Here is a 24,728-nt window from a genome sequence, read left to right as displayed (position 1 = left end):
TGGCCAAGATGATGAAACCCTGTCTCTACTAGAAATATGAAAATACTAGCCGGGCATGGTGGCACATACCTATAGTCCCAGATACTCAGGAGGCTGAGACAGAAGAATCACTTGAACCCTGGAGGCAGAGGTTGCAGTGAGCAGAGATCCAGCCAATGCACTCCAGCCTGGGCAGCAGAGCAAGAGTTCATCTCAAAAAAAAACATTTAACATGAGGTCTACCCTCTTAACAAATTTTAAGGTGCACAGCACAGCACTGTTAACTAACCATAGGCACTGTGTCGTGCAGCAGATCTCTAGAGCATATTTATTTAGCATAACTGAACCTCTAGACCCATTGAACAACTCCTCATTCCCCACCCCCAGTCCCTGGCAGCCACTATTTTATTCTCTGCTTCTGAGTTTGACTCTTACAGATACCTCATATAGGTGGAATCATGCAGTGTTCATCCTTCTAAACTGGCTTATTTTCACTGCCACTTTTGAAAAGTCCAACAAGATACCAGCAGCTATACCAGTGAAATAATTTAATAGTCTTGTTTGGATGTTTTAAAGTCTCTTGCAGAGGAACACTGAGTTTATCTTTTCAGAGTCCTCTCTGGGCTGTTGCCTCTCCAGGCAAACACCTTTCTTTTTGCTTCCTGGTCCCTTTGTCCAGCGATTATGGGATGGTTTGCATTGTGTGGTAGCTGATGCCATGTCCCTTTTCCTTCTCTGGAGTAGACTTGAAGGCAGGGACTGTGTTTCCACTCAGGACAGAGGCAGGCTCACAGTAGGTGCTCCATAAATGTTTCTGAGGGATAAATTGTAACTCTCATTTATATATTGCTTTCATTTTGATGCTCAGAATGAGAATTGGCCTGGCTTTTCTAAAGGAAAACTTGGCAATTTGGCAATTCATGTCAAAGGCCTTGGAAATGTGCGTGTGTTCGACTGTGACTCTCCTCCTAGAAGTGTATCCTGAAGCAGTAATCTATACTGTCACCAGGATTTGTGTTTAAGGACAGTCAAGCCACCATTGTTTACAATAGAAAAGAACTGGGCTTATCATGATTGCCCAACAACAGGGGTTTGGGGAGAGCAATTGTGGTTCATCCCAATAACAAAATAGTATGCATGCAGCCATCACACACTGTGTGACAGAGGAAGAGTTAGGGATGTGGGGAAATGCTCATAATGCAATGTAGAATATTCTAAGAGTAAATAACAGTACATAATAGATATAATTATTTTAAAAAGCAAATTATATACATGCATATAAAGAAAAAAAGTCAGTTAAAATATACCCAAATTTTAGCAATGCTTGTCTCTGGGCTGTGGTACTGTGGGTAATTTTTGTTTGTTTGTTCCTTTTTTCTTCCTGCTTGTTGTATGTTCTAAATTTTCTACAATAAAATATTTTGCGATGAGTGGGCAATAACCTTTATTCTACTTTGTTACCCAAGAAGTTTTCCATTGAGAAATTTTTGATGATCATTCTTTATAAAAATATGTAATTGATTCCTTTAACACAATACCAGAAATTTTGTGTCACAAAAGTACCCCGGTCCTCCTGCTCACATAAGCCTTGTTGACTATAATAAACTTTTATAATCTGAAATCAAAAGCATTACTTTTTAAAACATCTGTTAAAATTGTAGTTGACTGAAACTACTTGTAAATTTGTGCTAAATAGTCCCAAGTGGACTCCTCAGATATCAGAGCCCCAGAGACCATTTTTAGGAAAAAGTGTACCAGTTCCAGGTACTTCAGTGCAGAAACAGGGAGTTGACTTGTCAAAGGGAAGATTATACTTTGGACCTGTGTTTGCTCAAGGTTTTATGCCTGGGCTCTGAGTAATTTGAAGCATTTCTCAGATCCAGAAACACAGAGTCTCAATTCCACTCTAGCTGAATGTCGACTTCTTTCTGTTGCAGGGTTGGGGTAGGCCATCCAGGTTCCACATTGACTCTCTTTTCCCAGGGCCTCCTAAAAATGATGACACCTCCCTCCCTCTTCAAGCAGATGTCTCCACCTGAGTCTCTAAACCACCCTTGGGAAGATCAGGACAACTGAGGGAGAATAGAATTGAGGGGAGGGAGGCAGTGGGGTTGCTCAGGGATCCCTATGTATGTTGTCTCATGCTGGTGAGTGGAGATGCTCTCACTACTGAATGCTGCATTCTCCAATCTGGGTATGCCACAGATTATTTGCCCACAGTTGTACACAGGGCTACTGTGAGTGTCCAGTGCAGAACACCCATGTGCATTCACAGGTTACTGCCATGGCGAATCTTTTCCTTACATTTAACGTCACCAAATGTTCAGTCCCCTACACAGGGGCAGCCATCCCTCTGTCTGAAAATCCTGCCTCCATGTGCTGAGCTGAGCTGGGTAGCAGCTGGTCTAGGTTGTGGTGGAGGTGGCTGGTTACCTACCTGATATCTATCCTCCCTTCTTCCTTAGTAACAGACTTCTGTTTTATTCTGGAGTTAATGTGCCCAGTGAAAAGGCCTCAGTCCCTGGCCTTCCTTGAAGCTCATAGTGGCCCGTGGGCTATAAGCAGATAGACATGTTGGGTGGATGCAGAGGCATACACCCTGAGAAAATGACAGTTGACATGTGCCCTATGATCGCTACCTCCTCTTCTGCTTTTTGGGTGGAACATAGCTGTGATAGCAGGAGCTCCAGATGCCCTTCAGGACCAGGAGGCAACTTGGTGATGGAAGCCATGCATCAAAGTATGGTGGACAGGAAGAGTGAAGGAGCCCAGCTCCCTGATGGCTGTGCAGCCACTACGCTGGCCCTAGGCAACACGCCCAGACTTTTTCACATGAGAGAGAAAGAGGCTCCTACATTGTTTAAGAACTGTCATTTCTGGCCTCTGTTGCACAAGTCTCAGTCTCTCTGAGAAGGGTCCTGGAAAACTCCACTTCACAACCTAAGTGTACATGAATGGGTGAATGGATAAAGAAAATGTGGCATACAGCAGGTCTTCAAATAACATCATTTAGTTCAACGTCATTTTGCTGTAAGATTGATGAGAGAAAAAACAGATTCTTGACCAGTGCCCCTGTCTGTTGGGTCTACACCTTCTCCCCATATCTGTGTGTTTTCTTGGGGCACTCTGGTGTCCTCCACATCCCCAAGCTTTGCATGTGAGGTTCACTGGCCTCTGCACATGGCCCCAGTGAGAGTGTGAGTGTGGGTGTACGTGAGCAAGTATGTGTGAGTGAGTGTGGGTGTGTGAGCAAGTGTGGATGTGTGTAAGCGAGTGTGGGTGTGTGTAAGTATGGGTGTGTGATCGTGTGTGAGTGTGGGTTTGAGCGAGTGTGGGTGTGTATGAGTGTGGGTGTGAGTGAGTGTGGGTGTGTGTCAGTGTGGGTGTGAATGTGGCTGAGTATGAGTGAGTGTGGGTGTGTGAGTGAGCATGGGTCTGTGTGAGTGTGGGAGTGAGTGTGTGTGTTATTGTAGGTGTGAGAGAGTATGGATATGTGAGTGAGTGTGGGGGTGTGTGAGTGAGTGTAGATGTGTTTGAGCAAGTGTGGGTTGGTGTGTGTGTGCATGTGTGTGTGTGAGAGCAAGTATGGCTGGGTGTGTGAGCATGTGGGTGGGTTTGATTGAATGTGGGTGGGTGTGAGTGTGGGTGTGTGCAAGTGTGGGTGTGTGTGACTGTGGGTATGAGTGTGGGTGAGTGTGAGTATGGGTGTGAGCAAGTAATGGGTGTGTGTGAGCAAGTGTGGGAGCATGAGTGTGGGTGTGTGTGAGTGTGGGTGTGTGAGAGTATGGGCATGTGTAAGTGTGGGTGTGTGTTAGTGTGGGTGTGTCAGCAGGTATGGGTGTGAGTGTGGGAGCATAAGTGTGGGCATGTGTATGAGCAAGAGTGGGTGTTAGTGTGGGTGAGTGTGAGAGAGTACGGGTGTGTGAGTGTGGGTGTTAGTATGTGTGGAACGAGTATGGGTGTGAGTGTGGGAGCATGAGTGAGTGTGAGTGTGTGTTAGTGTGGTGAATGTGAGAGAGTATGGGTGCGTGACTGTGGGGGTGTGTGTGTGTGAAAGTGAATGTGTGTGTGAGTGTGGGTATGTGAGCAAGTGTGGCTGGGTGTGTGTGGGTGGGAGCAAGTGTGGGTGTGATTGAGTGTGGGTGAGTGTGAGTATGGGTGTGTGTGACTGAGTGTGGGTGTGTGTGAGCATGTATGGGTGTATGTGGGAGCATGTGATTGTGTGTAAATGTGGGTGTGTGAGCAAGTGTGGCTGGGTGTGTAAGTGAATGTGTGAGTATGGGCATGTGAGCAAGTGTGGCTGGGTGTATGAGTGGGTGTGTGAGTGTGGGTGTGGGTAGGTGGGAGTGTATGTGAGCAAGTGTGGTTGTGGAAGCAAGTGTGTGTATGTGTGTTTGTGGGTGTGTGTGTGAGGGTATGTGAGCGAGTTTGGGTGTTAGCAAGTGTGTGTGTGAGCTAGTATGGGTGTGTGTGAGCTAATGGTGTGTGAGTATGGGTGAGTGTGAGTGAATGTGTGTGAGTGTGTGGGTGTGTGAGTGTGTGAGCGAGCATGGGTGAGTGTGTGTGTGAGCAAGTATGGGGGAGTGTGTGGGTGTGTGAGTGTGGGTGGGTGTGAGCAAGTGTAGATGTGTGAGCAAGTATGAGTGTGTGAGCAAATATGGGTGAGTGTGGGTGTGTGTGAGTGGGTGTGGTATGTGTGGACGACTGTGGGTGTGAGTGTGGGTGTGAGTGAGTGTGGGTGTGTGGGTGAATGAGTGTGTGGGGGGTGAGCAAGTGCAGGTGTGTATGAGTGAATATGAATGTGGGTGTGTGAGAGCAAGTATGGATGTGTGGGGGGGTGTGTGAGCAAGTGTGAGTGTGTGAGCAAGTATGGATAAATGTGGGGTGTGTGTGTAAGTGTGGGTGTGTGATGGCATGTGTGAGTGGGCATGGACGTGTGTCATTGAGTGTGGGTGGGTGTGACAGTGTGTGTGAGTGACCATGTGGGAGTGTGGGTGTGTGAGTGTGTGTGAGCAAGTGTGGGTGGTGAGTGTGTGTGAGCAAGTGTGGGTGTGTGAGTATGGGTGAGGGTGGGTGTGTGAGTATAGGTGACTGTGAGCAACTGTGTGAGTGTGGGTGGGTGGGTGTGAGTGTGGGTGTGTGTGTCAATGAGTATGGGTGTGGGTGTGAGTGTGTGTGAGTGTAGGTGTATGAATGAGTATGGGTGTGAGTATGGGTGTGTGTGAGCGAGTATACGTGTGTGAGTATGGGCATGTGAGTGAGTATGCGTGTGTGTGAGTATGGGTGCGTGTGAGTGTGTGAATGAGTGTGGGTGTGGGTGTGTGAGCAAGTGTGGGTGTGTGTGTTTGTGAGCAAGTGTGGGTGTATGAATGAGTATAAGTGTGAGTATGGGTGTGTGTGTGAGCGAATATGGGGGTGTGTGAGTGTGTGAGCGAGTGTGGGTGTGTGTGAGTGAGTATGCGTGTGTGTGAGTGAGTATGGGCATGTGAATGAGCAAGTGTGTGTGTGTGAACGTGACCTGTGATGGGATGGCCCCCTAGCCAGGGCAAGTTCCTGCCTTGCACCCTGAGCTGCCAGGGAAGGCTTGGGTCACCCGTGACCCTGAACTGGAATAAGCAGGTTAGAGAATGAATTAATGAGTACAAATTATTGTACAAAGTATGTAAAGCCTCTGGTAATCCCAGAAATGCATGACAGTAAACAATGCTGTTCGAAAGCACTCAGTGAACACGCTATGTTGGTGATTGTTTTTGAACTGTGTGGTGGCAGGAGATGCTCCTGACAATTTTCACTTTACCAACATTTATTCCTGATTTAACCCACCACCATGACAACTGCTGTCACTCACTGTTTCAACAAAAGTTAGGCAAATAATTCCCCTACTTGTTTTTATCAATCTTCCTTGAATGTATATATAGCCCACATTTATTTCAGTGTTCAATATTAGAAGTGTTTTAGGTCTTTAGAAGTTTGGTGATGTTTTTGTGATCAGAAATATGCCACAGGAACTTAATTTTTGTTTATTTCAATCTGTCTATAATAAAATTGGTTTTGTTATATGTTGTTTTGCTTAAAGTCATTTTCCAAGGACCTACTGATGGCATTAAGTGAGGATTCATTGTATATACACAATGGAATACTAAAAGAAGGAAATTCTGTCGTTTGTGGCAACATGGATGAATCCAGAGGGATTAAGTGAAATAAGCCAGGTGCAGAAGGACAAATGCTGCATGACCTCACTTTCATGTGGAATCTGAAAAGCCCAAAAAAGTCAGACTCATAAAAGCAGAGTGAGTGGTGGATAGCAGAGGCTGGGGTTGGGGAAGGGAAGGGAAAGGGAAGATACTGCAGAGGGTACAGAGCTCCAGTTAGACAGAAGGAATACCTTTTAGTGATCCATTAGACAGCATGGGGACCATAGTTAATAATAGTGTTGTATATTTCCATATTACTAAGATAGTAGATTTTAAATATAACTGTAACTGTCAATGCATTAATTAGCTTGATGTAATCATTCTACAATGTATATATGTATCAGAACATCACACTGTACCCTATAAATATACACAATTATTATTTGTCAATGAAAACATTTTAGAAAAAGGAAAAGAGCTCCACTTCGAATGCTAACTCAGCTATTAATGAAATGAGACTGCACCTTCAACCCTGTGATTGTTCCTTGTGTGCATGGCTCCCTTTCTTAGGAACCCCAAAGGGAAGAAGAATGGGCGGTGGGATAAGGGCACCTCCAGGTCTCTTTCAGTATCTACATATCATAGTGATAGCATGAGAGAGCCTTGTTTAACAGGGGAAAGTGGGTGAGAAGACAGCCTCAAAGGGGGCTCAAAAATACAGACACATCTTCAGGTTCTTTTGTGGTGGTGGTGGTTGCTGCTGTAAAAAATTTTTCAAGTGCTAATTTGGTATAAGTCTTGCTGGCACATGCAGTAAAAATAGGCTTGTCCAGCTCAAAGCTACCAACCAATTAATCCAGACAGACAGGAGGCTGAGTATTTAAGAGCATCCATGTAGAGGGGACTTGTCAGACCCTGTGAGAGCAGCACCACAGCAACCAGGACGAGCCAAGGCATTCCCCTCCCTCGTCCTGAAAGCCCAGTACAGCTGACAGAGGTGCAATTAGCAGCCCATGGCCTTTGTAAAGCTCTGCAATGCCAAACGAGGCTGAAAGAGTGGTTTTGGAGAGAAAGGCTCCATGGTGGTGATGAGTGAGTGGTGGGATCATCACATGTCCTTACTGAGATAGGATGGCCTGGTATGCAGTTCCCCATGGGATTTCAAACCTCCTCTCCCCAAGAGTCCTACCGTCCCTCCCAGCTGACTCTGCGGGGATGGGCAGACAGGATCCTGGAAGCCAGGGTGTGGGAAATGGCCTTCCCATTTGTCTTCGTTTTCAAGGCCGGCTGTAACAGAGGACCATGGTCTGGGTGTCTTACACAACACAATTCTGGAGACTGGAAGTCCCAAATCAAGGAGTTGGCAGGTTGCTTCCTTCTGAAGCTGAGGTAGGACCTGTTGCATAACTCTCCCCTTGGCTTGTGGATGGCTGCCTTCTCCCTGTGTCTCTTCACATTGTCTTCCCTCTATGCATGTCTGTCTCCAAATTTCCCCCGATATGGTTTGGCTGTGTCCCCACCCAAATCTCAAATTGGAATGTAGCTCCCATAATCTCCACATGTTGTGGGAGGGAACTGGTGGGAGGCAATTGAACCATGGAGGCAGGTTTTCCTTTGCTATTCTTGTGATAACGAGTAAGTCTCATAAGATTTGATGGTTTTATAAGGGGCAGTTCCCTGCCACCATGTAGGTCATGTCTTTGCTCCTCCTTCGCCTTCTGCCACGATTGTGAGGCCTCCCCAGTCATATGGAACTGTGAGTCCATTAAACCTCTTTCTTTATGAATTACCCAGTCTTGGGTATTTCTTCCAACCAATATGAAAATGGATTAATATGCCCCCTTTTATTAGGATTACAGACTATCCTAATGACCTCGTAGTAACTTGATTACCTCTGAAAGACCCTATCTTCAAATAAGATCACATTCTGAGACACTAGTTGCTAGGACTTCAGCATATGGATTTGGGAGACACAGTCTAGCCCATGACATCATTCATCAAGTGTGAGGGACCCAACAGGAGCCAGAAAGGTCACATCCATGAGTGACCGCCACCTGGGTGAGAACTGCAGAAAAGCAGCATGTGCTACATCTAACGAGGTCAGTCTCAGCTCCAGCTAGATGTAGCTGTGGGACACCTTCCACTTGCCCCTCTAGCCCCGCACCTCTGTTCCATGCCCAGGAGGCCAGTTTTTGTGGACTGCATCTAAGGGCACTCTAACCCCCTGGCTTTCAGATAGTTCAGCCTGTGCTGTACAAAATGGAGCCACATATGGCTATGTAAATTTAATTTTAAATTACTTAAAATTAAATAACATTTAAATTTTCATTCCTCTCACACTAACCACATTCCAAGTGCTCAATAGCCACAAGTGGCGAGGCACTGCTGTTTTGGATTGTACAGATGTGCACTTCCATCATCACAGAAAGTTCTACTGGACAGCACTGGTTCAGCTAGGCAAGGCCCTGGCAGGAGATACAGAGGGTGGGAAGACAGTGAGTCAAGATGTTTATTCCCTCAGCTTCTTTTCTGCCAGCTTGCTGAGGTTGACTGTGACTCTGTCAAGGACCCATCTCTTATCAGGGAGCCCTCTCCAATAACCACTCTGTCTGGCCTCCTGTAACTGTTCCCTCCTTTGCCCCTCCAGCCCCAGGGTTGGTAAGCATTCCCTCTGTTTCTTTTTAGGGTGCTGCACCATTTCTTGGTTTTAGCCCTAGACTCATACCTTTGTAAATATCCAAATCTCCCCATACACATAGGTTGATGACTTACCTGTTCGTATAACAAGACCTTGCCATGTTGGAGTGCCAGGATGCCAGGACATTGTCACCAGATCTAATTTTGAAACAAGATGGAAATCTAAATTTTTATATGAAATCTGTATCCTAAATCATGGCAACTGTCTCAAAAACAACAACTTTCAAACATTGAAAGCAAAGCAAAACTCATTTACAGTGAATGTGTCCTATAACTAGCTACTTGTGCTCTATCCCAACGCCAGGCAACCTGGTAGTCATCCATTCTGAACACCTTGCTCAGATCAAATCGTTCTCCCCAATGACAATGAGGGTCTTCATGATGTCTTCTGGGTAGCTACCACTTTCCTGTTTCTCTTTTCTCCAGGGATGGAAAGGCTTGGGATCACATTCTGATCTCCAAATGTAACTTGTTTCCTGTGCCTCGACTTGATGCAGCAGTCAGCCAGTGTTGTGTAACAAATTGCTCCAAACATAGTGGCTTTAAGCAAAATCATTTATTATCTCACAGTTGGCCCTTCACAGCATACCTGCCAGGATCCTAGCTGTCCCTCTGCTCTACCTGGACACCTCCCCTCCATTCTTGATTCTTGTATTAGTTGGTTCTCAAAGTGCTATAAAGAAATACCTCAGACCTCGTAATTTATAAATAAAAGAGGTCTAATTGGCTCACAGTTCTGCAGACTGTATAGGATGATGCTAGCATCTGCTCAGCTTCTGGGGAGACCTCAGGAATCTTTTTTTTTTTTTTTTTTTTGAGACGGAGTCTCACTTTGTCGCCCAGGCTGAAGTGCAGTGGTGTGATCTCGGCTCACTGCAAGCTCCGCCTCCCGGGTTCACCCCATTCTCCTGCCTCAGCCTCCTGAGTAGCTGCAACTACAGGCGCCTGCCACTATGCCCGGCTAATTTTTTGTATTTTTTTTAGTAGAGAGGGGGTTTCACCGTGTTAGCCAGGATGGTCTCGATCTCCTGACCTCATGATCCACCCGCCTCGGCCTCCCAAAGTGCTGGATTACAGGCATGAGCCACCGCTCCTGGCCAGGAATCTTACAATCATAGCAGAAGGCAAAGGAGCAGTAGGTAGGTCACATGGTGAAAGCAGGAGCCAGAGGGGAGGAGCCACACACTTAAACAACCAGATCTCACCTGAACTCACTGTCGCCACAACAGCACCAAGAGGGATGTTGCTAAACCTTTCATAAGAAATAGAAATGCACCCCATGATCTGATCACCTCTCACCAGGCCCCACCTCCAACACTGGGGATTACATTTCAATATGAGATTTGGGCGGGGACACACATCCAAACTATATCAGCTCTGATTATCCAAACCCTGGCCACCTTTCAGGACCAGCTCAGGCCACTCCTCCTCTGTAAAGCCTCCTCTAGTTGCTCCAGCACACAGAGCTCTGGACTTGCAAGTAACTTCAGATCAATATTTTCTTTTTTTTTTTTTTTTTTTTTTGAGATGGAGTCTTGCTCTGTCGCCCAGGCTGGAGTTGGAGTGCAGTGGCCTGATCTCGGCTCACTGCAAGCTCTGCCTCCCAGGTTCACGCCATTCTCCTGCCTCAGCCTCCCAAGTAGCTGGAACCACAGTCACCCGCCACCACGCCTGGCTAATTTTTTGTATTTTTAGTAGAGACAGAGTTTCACCGTGTTAGCCAGGATGGTCTTGATCTCCTGACCTCGTGATCCTCCTGCCTCGGCCTCCCAAAGTGCTGGGATTACAGGCATGAGCCACTGCGCCCGTCCAAGATCAATATTTTCATCTTAACCCAATCTACGACATAAAATAATTATTGATAATCTAGATAAGCATGAAAATATGGATAACAGTTACAAGCAATATTATGTTAAAAAATGCTAAGAAACAATTATTATTGACAATCTAAATAAGTATGTTAATATGGATGACAGTTATATTTGTAAAAGGCTAACATTTGTGGAGTGCATACTATTTGCCAGAACTTGTGCTTCTTTCTCACAGCAACCCAAAAGAAAGATTTTGGCCGGGTGTGGTGGCTCACACTTATAATCCCAGCACTTTGGGAGACCTAAGTGGGCAGATCACCTGAGGTCAGGAGCTCGAGACCAGCCTGGCCAACATGGCGAAACCCCATCTCTACTAAGAATTCAAACTTAGCTGGGCATGGTGGTGCATGCCTGTAATCCCAGCTACTTGGGAGGTTGAGGCAGGAGAATCACTTGAACCCGGGAGGCAGAGGTTACAGTGAGCTGAGATTGTGCCACTGCACTCCAGCCTGGGCATCAAGAGTGAAACTCCATCTCAAAAAAAAGAAAAAAGAAAGAAAGAAAGAAAGATTGATTTTATGATTATGCTTGTTTTATAGATGAGAATCTAAAGCAGAAACGGGAACTTCTGGTTTCCAGAACTCATAAGTAAATGGTGGAGATGGAAGGTCTGACTCAGGACTTCCTGGGTCTGGAGCCACACTCTTCACCATCCCGCTGTCACCTGGTAATTGTTCCCTGTGCATGCTGCCCTTCCTAGTAGGCTGTGAGCTCTTTGAAGACACACATCAGGCCTGTGTCACCAAGCAAGCAGCAGGTGCTCAATAAATGCTGATTGGCTTAGTGGCTGGTTGGTTGCTTCAGAGAAGGGCTTTCTGAACATACTGAAATCAGGCCATGACTTGCAGGGCCAGTCCTTAGGAACTGCGTGATTCCAGCTGAGGGCTCCCTCTCCCATACCCAGATCACTGCTATTTACCTGCAGACATTAAAGGTCAGAGTAGTAATGTTCAGCTATGAACTTATCCTGTCTGCCCGGATCACAGGTATTAAAGAGGTAGGGTGTGTGTGTGTGAGTGTGTGGGGCAGGCACAGCTCCAGGTGAGGTAGCTGCTACCACACTGGGTTTACTCAAGAGTGTCTGTTTTCTCCTAGCAGGTTTGGTAGAACTGGACTGGATTTGGGGATCTTCTGTCAAGGTCTCTGCAGGAACTCCAAAACTCAAGTCTGCTCTGTCATCAGGTCTCTGAACTCCTGTACTCCTTAGCCATCCAATCTATTAGTGAATTTTGATCTTGCCTTATGCCACTCATTAATGATTTTAGGCAAGTCTTTTTTTTTTTTTTTTTTTTTTTGACAGGGTCTGGCTCTGTCACCCAGGTTCGATTTCAGCTCACTACAACTGCCACTTCCCAGGTTCGAGCGATTCTCCTGCCTCAGCCTCCTGAGTAGCTGGGATTAAAGGCATGTACCACTATGCCTGGTTAATTTTTGTTTTTTTAGTAGAGATGGGGTTTCACCATGTTTGCTGGGCTGGTCTCAAGCTCCTGACCTCAGGTGATCTGCCTGCCTTGGCTTCCCAAAGTGCTGGGATTACAAGTGTGAGCCATTGCGCTGGGCCAATTTCAGGCAAGTCTTAACTCCACAACTAGACCAAGCTCCCTCTAGGAAGTGGGCAGAGGCCTGAACATCCACTCTTGTTTGCCCACAGCCTCTGGCACGGTGCTTCACACAGGGGAGATGCTCGGTGAACAGCTGGCTGCTGAGGAGGGAGTCTGATTCCTGCATCCTCAGAAAAGCTCCCAAGATAGTCCTGGCCATGGCCACCATGGCCCTGCCTCTGGGCCATAGCATGGGTGGGAAGGGGAGAACAGAGACCAGGAGAAAGGCTGCTCCTGGGAACAGTCTCTCCATTAGTGGTGCATTTTTAATGATTTCTAAGGTGTTGGATTGGCATAGCCAGTTGTTAAGAATATGACAAAAAGACATTAGAAGAAGCAGTGAAAACATGACAGTCAGTCTGGTCCATTGGACACATGAGTGTCCTGCCTCATCTCTCCCTCCAGAGTTCCCATGAGAGCACCAGAGACTTCAACTTCTCACTCTGGCCTACAAGGGATAGTGTCGCTAGCAGCTCTTCTCTGGTCTTTTCCTCCCTTACTGCACTTCAGCCTCAGAGGCTTCCTCCTGCTCCTCTGTCACACAGCGGCTGCTCCCACCCCATGGCCACCTGTTCTATGAGTGCTGACATATGCACACACTGTGTGTAGATCTGTACTCCACCCCCATCAAGATATGAAACATTTCCATTGCCTCAAAAGGTTTGTTTCATGATCATAGCAATCAATGCCCCCCCATAACTGCCCTAAATGCAGTTGTACCCAATAACAGAATTTCAAATCTATGAAGCAAAAACTGACAGAAACAAAAGGTGAAAAAGACAAATCCACAATTATAGTTGGAAATTTTAACATTTCTTTCTCAGTAATTGATAGAAGAAGTAGACAGAAAATCTGTAAAGATACAAAACACTTGAAGAACACTCTCAACCAACTTGACTGGCTGACATTTATAGAACACTACAACCAAGACTCACAGAATACACATTACCTTATTATTTTTTTTTTTTTTTCTGACAGAGTCGCACTCTGTTGCCCAGGCTGGAGTGTGGTGGTGCGATCTTGGTTCACTGCAACCTCCACCTCCCAGGTTCAAGGGATTCTCCTGTCTCCGCCTCCTGAGTAGCTGAGATTACAGGTACATACCACAACACCTAGCTAATTTTTTGTATTTTAAGTAGAGATGGGGTTTCACCATGTTAGTCAGGCTGGTTTCAAACTCCTGGCCTCAAGCGATCCACCTGCCTCAGCCTCGCAAAGTGCTGGGAACCTTATTTTAAACATTTACCAAGATAGACCATATTAAGGGCCATTAGAAAGAAGATTCTCCATAAATTTAAATGGATTAAATCATACAGTGTCTGTACTTTGACCACATGAAATGAAATTAAAAATCATTAACAAGTAAATATTTGGAAAATGGCCAAATATTTGGAAACTAAACAAAATACTTCTAAAGCACCTACAAATAAAAAAGTCACAAGGAAAATCAGAAGGTGTATTTAAACTAAATTATAATAAAAAAGCGCAACATATCAAAATTTGTGTGATGCAGCTATAGTAGGGTTTAGAAGGAAATTTATACTTTTAAATGTTTATATTAGAAAAGAAGAAAGATTTTGAAATCAAGAAAACCAACAGCCAGTTATTTGGAAAGACAAATACAATTGATACTTCTATAGGTAGACTAATAGAGAGAGAGATTAGGGAGAGCAGGGTGGAGGTAGACATCCAACCAACCAAGCATGACAGAAGAGACACTGCTATAGACCCTACAGAAATTAAAGGCATAACAAGAGAAAACATTGTAGACAACTTTATGCTGATACATTCAAAATCATAGATGAAATGGACAATTACTTCAAAGACAAAAATTACCAAAATTCACAGGAAATGAAATAGAAAATCAGAGTAATCTTATATCTATTAAAGAAATTGAATTCTAATACTTTCCCACAAAGAAAAATCCAAGCCCAGATAGCTTCACTGGTAAATTTTATCAAACTTTTTATTTATTTATTTACTTATTTATTTATTTATTATTTTTGAGATGGAGTCTCGCTCTGTCACCCAGGCTGTAGTGCAGTGGCAAAATCTCAGCTCACTGCAAACTCTACCTCCCGGGTTCACGCCATTCTCCTGCCTCAGCCTCCTGAGTAGCTGAGACTACAGGCGCCCGCCACCACGTCTGGCTAATTTTTTGTATTTTTAGTGGAGACGGGTTTTTACCGTATTAGCCAGGATAGTCTTGATCTCCTGACCTCGTGATCCACCTGCCTTGGCTTCCCAAAGTGCTGGGATTACAGGTGTGAGCCCCCGTGCCTGGCCAATTTCATCAAACTTTTAAGGAAGAAATTCAACCAATCCTACATAAAGTCTCTCAGGAAATAAAGGAGGATATACTATTTCCCAACTCAGTTCATGAGGCTGGCATAACTGTAATACCATAACTTAACGAAGGTATTACAAGAGCATAAAGCCACAGACGAATATTTCTCATAAGCTTATGGAGACATTTTAAAAGATGGTATAATGCTATACTTATTTATATAAAATGTCATTCAGATTTCAGAACAATTTATAAGTCCATTTTACATGTATTTATGTATACTCAAATATATATGTATATACATGCATGTGTATAGGTATATATTGGTGTGTGTGTACATGGTGATAGAGAAAATGAAAGAAAAGAGAAGAAGAGAAGAGAGGAGAGGTGAGAAGGAGAAAGCAAAAAGAAATAGAAAGCTATATGTTAAAATGTTCCCAGTGGAAAGTGAGATTTAGAGTAATTTTTGTTTTGTTTTTTGCTTATCTAATTTTTTCCTAATTTATTTCTGAGATAAACATTGTATATTGTATATATCCTTTACACTTTTTAATAAAAGTTAAATTTTTTTAAATGTTAAAGCAAGTATGAATCCAAGATGGAGGCATGCCAGCTGCAGTCCCCATGTGGTGTTGAAGTTGCTGCCATCGGAAGCAGTCACAGAGGACACTTGCCTCTCTGGGGAAGGAGGAACCCACTCCACTCAAGGTGAGTTTCCCTTGAGTAGCTCAACTGCTGTTGACTGGACATGTTGTTATTTAGAAACCCTCTTTGCACATCCCTTTCCCTAAAAGATTTGCAGATATTAGAGGCGTGTTCATATGTGCGGTCCCCTCTCTTGTCCACACCTCTAATGCATCTATGCCTCCTCAGAAGTAGTGGGGAAAAACTCTATCTGAATAGCACTTCCTGTAAGAGGCTTTTCCCAGATCAACAACCCAAATCCAAATGAGATTCCTCTGTGTGGCAAATACTGTCTTTATCGGTCTGCAGCACTGCTTCTCCCCACTTTCCACCACCCTATCTCTGAAGATGTCCCTCTTCCCCAGTCTCTGTGGCTGAGTTGGGGCTTTGGATCTCAGTTTTCTCTACCCACACCCCTTGGTCACAGATTGGGTGAGTGACTGCTTAATGGCCAAAGTCCTCTCCTGGGATTTTCACAAAGGGATTTTCACAGAGCTAAGTTCTCTGTTTCTCCTTGGCTCACACACTGAGAACATATCCATAGCCCTGCTAAAAACCTTGGTGTCAGGGAAAAGCCTGAGAGAAGGCTGACAGAGGAAAGGCAGCGAAATGGAGGGTGTCTCCCTGGAGCCACTACTAGTCTTCCCAGTTACTGAGCCAGTTGATCTTCTCTACTTGGACTATTCTGAGTTGAGTTTCTGCTGCCAGCAAATGAAAGAATCCTAACTAATAAGACTTTGTACACTCATAGCACCTTTTCCTTCATAGCATGTGGATCAGTCAACAGTATGTTCCATTTGTTTCTGTTTGATGTCTTCTTCCACCAATCTGTAAGCCCCATCAGGGCAAAGACCATGTCTGTTTTAGTCACCGCTGTTTTTGTGTGTGTGCTTTTTTAGAGACAGGGTCTTGGTCTGTCTCCCAGGCTGAAGCACAGCGGTGCAATCATGGCTCACTGCAGCCTCCAACTCCTGGGCTCAAATGATCCTCCTACCTTGGCCTCCCAAGTAGCTGGGACTATAGGCACACACCACCATGCCCAGGTACAATTTTATATTTTTGAGAGACAGGGTCTCACTATGTTGGCCAGGCTGTTCTCAAGTTCCTGGGGTAAGCAATCCTTCCACCTCAGCTTCCCAAAGCATTAGGGCTACAGGTGTGAGCCACCATGCCTAGCTTTATTCACTGCTGTTTACCCAGCACCTGACACAGTGCTTCCCTGGAAAACAGAAAGACATCATAAATATATGAGAGGTGAATGAGCAAATGCATATACAGGCCCAGTCACTAAGGTGTATTGAATTCTTCTCTGACTCCCTATAAACTTAGACTCAACCTACTAATAAAGACCTAGAAAGAGAGGTGTTCTGCTTCTCACATGGCCCTGCCAGGCAAGGTACCTTCTGAACTTCAAAAAAAAAAGTGGACACTTCAAACTCAGTCATGTTTCACACCTTCCTACACTCCCACTCCCATCCTCTCATGCAGCTCCTCGAGCTCCATGCTCAGTGGAATCCCATGACTCCACCTTCGAGAATAGTTTGAAATGGACAAGCTCATGAATGCTCCACTACTACCATCCCTGGCCCTCAGAGCCAAGGTTAATGGGGCTGGTGAGCCTGTATTTGTGTTTATAGGTACAAGGGTGGAGTTCAGCAGGAAAACAGAGGAGGTCACTCAAGAGGAGTGGAATGTGGTATTTCCTGCCCTTCCCTGGTGAACAGGATAGCTCAGGCCTCTTCATCCACACTCAGACTGCAAGGAGGGGATGTGGAACTCATGGGCCCTCCATGCCTAAGTGAGACTCTCCTGAGCTCATTAAATGCAGATTCCTAGGCTCCAACCCAGACCAGCTGAATCTCTTGGGTGTAAAGCCCTAGGAAATTCTCTTTTGAAAATCATCCCAGATGATACTGATTTATGGAAGAGTTCAGGACAAGGCTTCATTTATTCTAAGCCTCCTGTTTGCCTCATTGGTGCTGGAGGAATTCCCATCCTAGGGATATGGGTAAGGCTGAACGCACAACACCCAACGCTAGACAGATGACCCGCAGTAGTTTGTTAGTCATATAGACACACAGGCCAGAGGAATAGGGCACCACATGGCACACAGGGCCACACAGGGGCTGCACTCACAAAATGAATGAATAGCCAGGGATTGTGAGAGGCAGTCTTTGCAGTGTCAAGAGGGTGAGGTGGCTCCCAGTTCTTGCAGAAGAAGGCAGATGTCTTGTTTGAATTCTATGGGCTGGCAAGGCACTGAAACCCACTACACAGGAATAAGCAGGAGCTGTTTCTGGTCCCTTGATAAGGAGGTCTGTCGAGCTATGGGACCTCATCTGTGAAAACAGAGTTGGGAGGGGAACTGGCAGCTCAGTCTCTGGAGGCCCTTCCTATTCCATCTGCTATCAAGGCACCACTAATATTGAGTCTTCAGGCTGGGCATGGTGGCACACGCCTGTCCTCCCAGCACTGTGTTAGGCCGAGGCAGGAGGATCAACTGAGCTCAGGAGTTAAAGACCAGCCTGGGCACACAGGGAGACCCAGTTTCTACCAAAAAAAAGTAAAAAAAAAAAAACAAAAACAAATCTTAGCCAGGCATGGGAACATATGCCTGTAGTCCCAGCTACTCAGGAGGCTGAGGTAGGAAGATCACTTGAACCCAGGAGGCAGAGGTTGCAGTGAGCTGAGACCACACCATTGCACTCCAGCCTGGGCAACACAGTGAGACCGTGTCTCAAAAAAACCAATATATATATATTGATTATATAATGTATACAGATTAATCTATATATTAATCTACATTATACATAGATTAATACATATATTATTATATTATATGTAATATATAATATGTGTAATATATATTATATGTAATATATAATATGTGTAATATATATTATATGTAATATATAATATATGTAATATATATTATATATTATATGTGTAATATGTAATATATGTAATATATATATTTTATATTATATATAATATATGTGATATATATATTTATATTATATATAATATATATACATATATTATATATGTATATACATATATATTATATTATATATGTATATATAATGTATATACATATACATACATATTATATATGTTTATACATATATTATATTATATATGTAATATATAATACATATATAAACATATATACATATATACCTAATATACATATATAATACATATATACATATATACATATACATATACATATATAATACATATATATTATATATGTTATATATAATATATTACATGTAATATATAGATTAATATATGTAATATAAATTATAATATAATTATAATATAACATTTTATAATATAAAATTACACATATGATATATTTATATATCATACACAGATCTATATATTATATATTATATATTATATATGTAATATAAATAATATAACATTTTATAATATAAAACTACCCATGTATATCTATATCTATATGTACAAATAAGTATCTGTATGCATATATATCTATACATGTACATATATAGATTGAGTCTTCATTTGAGTTGCTGCACCATACCCTTCTGCCACCTCCTGCAGTGACCACAGCCTCTGTCAAGCTGCCTGGATATCTGTGTTTGCTTCAAAGTGGGCACACAATAATGGCAGGCACAGGTGAGGATTAAACTCAAGAGGCTCTAAGGGGGAAACCTATGGTGCACATGGATCACTCTAAACCATTAGCTTTAGTACTGAGAGAAAGTAGGAGAAGGGAGTCCCATTTTCAGGAGTTCCATGCACCTGGAACACCTACAAGTAACCCTAAATGTGAGGCCAGTTGGAATGCCCTACACCATTTTCCAGGGGGCGCAGCCTCATGTTGAACCTGTCAGCTGCACAGGGCTAGCAGTAAGCCAGGGACAAAAGCCAAAGAGGGCTCTCATGTTGCCCCCAGCCCCAAAATACAGAGAGAAGGAACAAATCCAGGCCCCATACTTCAAAAGGCCAGCCCTTTTAAAGAATGAACAGTACCCACAGAACACCAGCTGAGAGGCCACCTGTCATCAAATAAATAAATACAAATAAAAGTCCCAGCAAGCTTGGCTCTTATGTCCAGTTCCATTTATGGCCCTTTTGATTTTTTTTCACTTTCCTTAGCAGATCCACTGGTATTCCTTCACACCACCCTGGCCAAATACATATATATCTCACTTTTAGGGGGAAAAATGTTTCTCAGGCAGTTGATCTTTCATATTCCTGATGCTGTAAGTAAAATCTCTCTTGGCATGGAGAATTTTTATTCATTCATTTATTTGACAAATTTTTATTGATCATCTACTATACACTAGGCTCTGCCCTGGGGGCCTTTGGAAACCCAACATGGATAACAGAGGGAGACCCACACAGTAGAATGCTATGCTGCAATTTTAAAAAATAAAACAGTTCTATACATACTCATATGAAAATATCTTCAACATAGATTAATTTTGTTAAAAGTAATGAGAAAATAGGGTGTCATATTGCATCATTTGTGTTACAGGGAGAGGGAAGAAAGAAGATAGAGGCTCAAGGAGGAGTAGGAGGGGGAGCAGAAAAATGACTCATATCTGCATTAACCCTTTAGAAGAATACATAAGAATTTGAAACAACGGTTGCCCCTGGGCAGGGGATGGAAGACAGGGAATGAGGGTCTCCAAATTGAAGAGGATTTTCATTATACACTTCTTTCTATTGATCTAATTATTTTAAAACACACTTATGTGTTACCTCTTTCTCCAAAAATAAAACACTCTGAAGAAAAAGTCATAAAAATGAGAAAACTCCGAAGTCAGGTGGAGGAAACAGACTAGTAATCATCTAATTAGTAAACAATGTAGTAAATGATGAAACTTTCATGGAGCTCTTTGAGTTCTTAAGGAAGGATGCCTAATTTGGGTGGAGAAGTCAGGAAAAACTTATCAGGGAAAATAATATCTTGATTAACCCTTTAACAGGCAGCCTACAGAATGGGAGAAAATTTTTGCAATCTATCCATCTGGCAAAGGGCTAATATCCAGAATCTACAAAGAACTTAAACAAATTTACAAGAAAAAAAGAAACAACCCCATCAAAAAGTGGGCAAAGGATATGAACAGACACTTCTCTAAAGAAGACATTTATGCAGCCAACAGACATATGCAAAAATGCTCATCATCCCTGGTCATTAGAGAAATGCAGATCAAAACCACAATAAGATACAATCTCATGCCAGTCAGAATGGCGATCATTAAAAAGTGAGGAAACAACTGATGCTGGAGAGGATGTGGAAAAATAGGAACACTTTTACACTGTTGGTGAGAGTGTAAATTAGTTTAACCACTGTGGAAGACAGTGTGGCAATTCCTCAAGGATCTAGAACTAGAAATACCATTTGACCCAGCCATCCCATTACTGGGTATATACCCAAAGGATTATAGATCATTCTGTGATAAAGACACATGCAAATGTACGTTTATTGTGGCACTATGCACAATAGCAAAGACTTGGAACCAACCCAAATATCCATCAATAATAGACTGGATGAAGAAAATGTGGCATATATACATCAAGGAATACTATGCAGCCATAAAAAAGGATGAGTTCATGTCCTTTGCAGGGACATGGATGAAGCTGGAAACGATCATTCTCGGCAAACTATCACAAGAACAGAAAACCAAACACCACATGTTCTCACTCATAAGTGGGAGTTGAACAATGAGAACACATGGACACAGGGAGGGAAACATCACACACTGGGACCTGTTGGAGTTGGCGGGGGGCTGAGGGAGGGATAACATTAGGAGAAATACCTAATGTAGGTGATGGGTTGATAGGTGCCGCAAACCACTATGGCCTGTATATACCTGTGTAACAAAACTGCAGGTTCTGCACATGTACCCCAGAACTTAAAGTATAATTTTAAAATGAGTGGAATTGAAGTCTGCTGTCTTTGACATCATTTAGTTGTCAAACAAATAAAAAACAACAACAACAAAAACCCACAAAACACCCAAAGGATCCCTGGAGAGGTTTCATAGGTCTCGTGTGGCTTCTGGGGAAAGTTCAAGGCTGATGCCAAGATGCTTACAGCAGAAATGGCATATCCCCAACTGTCCCCATGGATGCTTAGTTATCAGGAGGAAGCAGCAGGCCAGATTTACTGAGCTAATCCAAGCTAGGAGCCATTTGCAGAAAAAGTGAGCATTTGCAGAAATCATTTCTTAATTAGCATATTGGTCTTCCTGCCCATTCTAAATCTCCAGCAATGTGCAAAGCTGGTTAAGGTCTCCCTGGCTTTGATTTCTCAGAGTTGTCTTTTAAGTGCTTCATTTCTATCAAGTGAGATGAAATTTCTAGATTCCAACTTCATAGGGAACAGTCCCATTCTCTCCCCACCCCCATTCTTGAGCAACCTCTCAGAATGTGTGTTCTTTAAAAAGAGACAAGGTCCTCGCTGACATCTCTCTTTAGAGAGCTCCATCAAAATCCTGCACTTACCCAGTGTCCTTTCCTTGGCCACCGGTAACCAAGGAAACGGGATGCTATGGTAACACAGGGAGGAGAGGAAGGGAGGCATCCCGAGCCCTTCTGCATTCTTTCTCCTGTCTCCTGGAATCAAGGCAGCTACAGGACAGGAAGGACTCCTGCTGGGGGAGTGTCTATTCTCAGCTTCCCAGGGGAAGAGGGACCAGGACACCTGCATGGGTGGCTTCATGGCTGACACCCAGAGTTTCCCTTCCACAGCCTGAAGACTGTTGGCTCAGGATCCCCAAAATGATGCCTTTTTCTAAGACAAGGGTGCAGCCTAGGATGCATAATATAATGCTCCAAATGCCCAGGGGTAAGTGTCTGTACAAAACGTTTATTCAAATGAGTGAACAAGATACAGATTGCAATCATGAAGAAGCAAAGCCCTAGACATAACTGAAATGAGAATGTATAACCAAATGACCAACCGTTTGGCAGTGTTGAACTTGTCTCTTGGTTTTGCTCTGCCTTCCAGTCTCCATAGTCAGCCCTCACTGACCATCTCTAGCTCTGCCTCTCCGACACCATCCTCCTGCACCATTCTGTTTACCTACCTCTCCCTTTGCATTCTGCCTTCTCGCTTCTCTCTCACTCTGTCCCTTTTTGCCTCCCCTGACCGGCAGTTCTCCTGTCACTGTCAGGATGGGGTGGCTGAAAGATAAAGAGTCTTTATATTCTGGGTCCAGAGCTCAGGCCCCACCAAGGCCAAATGCAGCTCCCTCCAGGTAGGGCCTCGTTGTCCACTTCCTGTGCTTCCCATGGACAGGAGTGGTGAAGGGCGTGGGGGACCTCCAGGAGAGACAATCAGGGCACCTCCCTGAAGGAGGTCAGGGCATTACAAATTGTGATAAGTGTGATGACATCGTAAGTAAGTGCAGGATTTGTCTGTATTGCAGTGTGAGGGGAGGGCTGCCACTTCCTCGCCAAACTTTTGTTTGTTGAATCTTCTTTTGCATTCTAGAGATTTCTCATTTGAGTTTTAAAATCCCTTCTCTGGTTTTTACCTGAAATCTGCCTCACCAGGAGTCACCTGTTCTAATTTTCCAACACTGACTCCCTCTGTTGGAACTGTGGCCTCCCACCTGTTTGATCACACACCTCTATCAGTCAAAAGCTATTGAGCAGCCAGGTGTGATGGTTCACTGTAGTCCCAGCTACTCTGGAGACCAAGGTTGGAAAATTGCTTCAGCCCGGGAATTTGAGGCTGCATTGAGCTATGATTATGCCACTGCGCTCCAACCTGGGCAACAGAGTAAGACTCCACCTCTAAAAAAAAATAAATAAATATAGTGAAACAAAGCAAGATAATTATTGAGCATGGACCTCCCCTTAATATGAGTACAGGTTTATTTATAAGTCACATACATGTACTACAATGCTAATGTTTTGCACATGATAAAATGTACACAAAAATAGGAATTGATAAGGAAATAATATAATATCTTCTTCCATAACCCAAATTGACTGCCTTGTGCACCCCATGTCAGTCTACCCAGTCACTTTAAATGGCCAAGTACTTTGATTTGCTCCTCAGGTCCCCAGGTGAAGGTCCCCCAAGAACTCGGGGAGGATTGGCAGGAGGAGCAGAGTGTGAGGTTTACTTGTCAAGGGGGTGGACTCACTTCCTGCTGTAGCAAAGGACCACAGCCTTAAACAATAGAAATGTATTGTCTCACAGTTCTAGAGCTGGAAGTCTGAGCTCAGCGTGCTAGCAGGGCTGGCTCTTAACAAAGCTGTGAGGGAGAACCTGTTCCCTGCCTCTTTCCTTGCTGAAAGGGGTTTTCTGGGCATTTTTGGCATTCTTTGGCTTACAGCTGCACCACTTCCAGCACCACCTTCCCCTTCCCATGATGTTCTCACTGTGTGCACTCCTGTCTCTATTCCTGAATGCCCGCTTTTTACTAGGACACTGTCATGTTAGATGGGGGGGGTCACCCTAATGATCTCAACTTGAGCATCCTATTTCCAAATAAAGGCACATTCACAGGTGCTGGAGGTTAGGACTTTGACATCTTTCAGGGGACACAATCAAATAATAATGGGGCAAATGGAAAATGAAATAGCAACCAGCCTCTTTAGACTGAGGTGTGGGCATGAAGCTTCTTCAGGGTGGGTAGACAGGGGCAGCCCAGAGAGGCAGGGGCCCCTTTGCCAGGGCTGCCTGCTTGCAGTGGGTGGGGGCTCCTCTCTGAAAGTAGAGACCACCAGACCACAAGTCTTCCAGGAGTGGGGCTCGGGTCAGCTGCTAGTACTGGAAAAGTCTCCACTCACCAAAGCAGTTTCACATCATCTTTTCTTCTGAGGTTCCCAAAACACTTTGTAGCTATTATTTCTAGAAGAAACTACTGCTCTGGAAAACACAAAATGTCTTTGTTTGAAATAGCAACACAGCCAGGCTGTTCCCAGAATGACAAGGACATGCCCTCCCAACTCCTCATTATAAGGAAGCCACATCATGGTGTTTGATTCCTAAACAAGAATTGAACGTTTGTCACTTGTACTATTTAATTATGACCCAAGAAATTTGCTAACCTCTCACATTCTGTCTGCAGTGCCAGTTTAATTTGGATATTAAAGAGACACGGTCACTGTATGGTTACCTAGTAACAGGTGTTAAACCTCAATAAATAACATTTTTAATAACAAGGTTCTGAAATGCATAGATCACATCTCCCTGTTCATTCTCTAAGAAAAACATTTTAATTATCTATTGACACATATTGCACATGGAACAACCATCTTTTTATAAGATAAATGGGTTTAGAGGTGAGTAGGGTTAATTAAAAGCCAGTGGAGTATTACAAGTTTATTTACGGGGAAATATTCACTGTAGGAGAAGAACGGTTCTTACACAGTTGTCAGAATTCTGCAAATGTATTGTTTAATAACCACTTGGCACTTAATTATGGTGAGATGGTGAGAGCTTAAATCTAAGCTGAGAGCGCATTCCAGTTAT

The 24,728-nt window shown here is 43.8% G+C and overlaps 1 long non-coding RNA gene across 1 annotated transcript; it reads right to left on the bottom strand.

Moving 5' to 3' along the window:
* Positions 1 to 511: 511 nt before the first annotated feature.
* On the bottom strand, positions 512 to 21,765 carry LOC129050776 (uncharacterized). The gene is made up of 3 exons (XR_008514540.1): positions 21,743 to 21,765; positions 8,886 to 8,948; positions 512 to 793 (listed from the first exon to the last, which is right to left on the bottom strand). It is a non-coding gene; the product is annotated as an uncharacterized LOC129050776 (long non-coding RNA).
* Positions 21,766 to 24,728: the final 2,963 nt, after the last annotated feature.

The sequence above is a fragment of the Pongo abelii genome, chromosome 18 (assembly GCF_028885655.2).
Source record: "Pongo abelii isolate AG06213 chromosome 18, NHGRI_mPonAbe1-v2.0_pri, whole genome shotgun sequence".
In the NCBI taxonomy this organism is placed as follows: Eukaryota; Metazoa; Chordata; class Mammalia; order Primates; family Hominidae; genus Pongo; species Pongo abelii.
The sequence above is the reverse complement of the archived record's forward strand: the minus strand, read 5'-3'. Positions and strand labels throughout refer to the sequence as shown.